This window comes from Orycteropus afer, unplaced genomic scaffold (genome assembly GCF_000298275.1).
Source record: "Orycteropus afer afer isolate SDZICR_OR568_19922 unplaced genomic scaffold, OryAfe1.0 scaffold00001, whole genome shotgun sequence".
Taxonomy (NCBI): domain Eukaryota; kingdom Metazoa; phylum Chordata; class Mammalia; order Tubulidentata; family Orycteropodidae; genus Orycteropus; species Orycteropus afer.
This window is the reverse complement of record NW_006921588.1, coordinates 32074857-32076746: the sequence shown is the minus strand read 5'-3', so window position 1 is coordinate 32076746 and position 1890 is coordinate 32074857. Positions and strand designations below refer to the sequence as shown.

At 39.2% G+C, this 1890-nt stretch overlaps 1 protein-coding gene across 1 annotated transcript in view; it reads right to left on the bottom strand.

Annotated features, from left to right (window-relative positions):
- The window catches only part of LRP2 (LDL receptor related protein 2), a 187017-nt gene that overhangs the window by 75954 nt on the left and 109173 nt on the right, over positions 1 to 1890 (bottom strand). The gene's annotated exons all lie outside the window — the stretch shown is intronic.

Below are 1890 nucleotides of genomic sequence, written 5' to 3'. Positions count from 1 at the left end.
TCAGAATTCCAGAACAGGAAGAGACAAATAAAACCACAGAGAAAATTGTCAAAGATTTGTTGGAAGAGAATTTTCCTGGTATGATGAAAGATGAGAATATATCCATTCAGGAAGTCCAACGAACCCCAAACAGGATAGATCCCAAAAGAAAAACACGAAGTGTGGTGGTTATGTTTGTGTGTCAACTTGGATGGGCCTGGTTGAGTGGCTGGGCAGTTGGTGGTAGTTATTCTCCATGATGAGACTGGCAATCAACTCCATAGTGGGATCTATTACAAGCAGCTGAGTAGCTGCCTTTGGGAATGTGGTCTGCTTCCTGTATTTAAGAAGAAGCTTTGGGAATGGTCTATAGCCTATGGCACACTTGGACCCTGCATGTAGCCGTGTCGTTACTCAGCAACTTGCTATGCTCTGCCAACCTTGGGACTTACAATAGACTTATGTTAATGGCTGCCGTGTGGTTTGGTAATATCAGAACTGTGCCTTTTTACTTGTCAACCTTGGGGCTTCTCAGCCTCAGCAGCCAGCAGCTGTCTGAGTAAAGAAACGCCTCTAGCTCCAGTGGGCTAGGAGCAGGAGGCAGAGCTGGACTCCAAGATTGAGGAGCTTTCACCTAGCCCCGAGAGTCTAGCACTTTGAACTTGGATTTAAAGCCTCCAAATTATAAGAATAAACTCCTGTTTGTTAAGGCTATCCCATTTGTGGTATATTTCTTGTCAGAGCAGCAGTAGGTAACCAGAACACCAAGACATATCATCATCAAACTTACAAAAACCAAAGACAAAGAAAGAATCATGAGAGCAGCATGGAAAAAAGGAGAAGTTACCTACAAGGGGCAACCAATAAGACTAAGCTCCGATTTCTCAAAAGAAACCATGCAGGTGAGAAGACAATGGGATGGTATATATAAAACCGGGAAGGAGAAAAAATTCCAACCAAGAATTATGTACCCAGCAAAACTGTCCCTCAAATATGATGGTGAAATTAGGATATTTACAGATAAGAAGAAATTAAGGAAATTTGTTAAAACCAGACCAACCTTAAAGAGATGCTAAAGGGAGCCCTTTGGACAGAGAAGCAACAACAGCCAGTAACAATAATCATTAACACACATGATGACATAACCCAGAAACCAACCCAGCTATGGAAGTATCCAAAGTAAATAAGCCTACAAGATTGTAAACAGGGAACAAGAGGTACCAAGTGACAAATGAGGACAACTACAAATATAAAAGAGGGGGAAAAAAACCATGTTGTTACAGAACTTCTAGATGGTAGGGAAGTCAAGACAACTACAAGATAGAACAGACTGTTCTGCACTTGGGAAGAAAACTATAAATCACAGGGTAACCTCAAAGAGAAATGATAAACCTACACATCAAAAAAGAAGACCGTATAAATATTCAGCAAATACTAAAACAATAGCAACGAATGAAGTGGTAACACGATTCATAAACAAAATGAGCTCAGCATAGAAAATTATACATAACAAAGAAATTATACATAACAAAGAAATTGACACCATAAAAAAGCACATAACAAAAATGACAGCAACAATTTCATATTTGCCAATAATTACATACCTGGCAAGGGACTTAGCTCTAAGATTTATAGCAGAAAAGTGGATGACCAAACTATGGTACATACACATAATGGAATACTACGTGGCACTATAAGAATAATGTAGAGTCTGCAAAACACCACATAATATGGATGAACTTGGAGGACATTGCTGAGTGACATAAATCAATCACAGAAGGGCAAATATAATATTAGTTCATTGTTGTGGAGGGTCAAGGAAAGGTTTATATACGGAGTGAAACTTTCTTTTTTGGTTGCCAGGGTGGGAGGGGAAAGGAAGAAACACTGCAAAAAAAAAAAAAAAAAAAA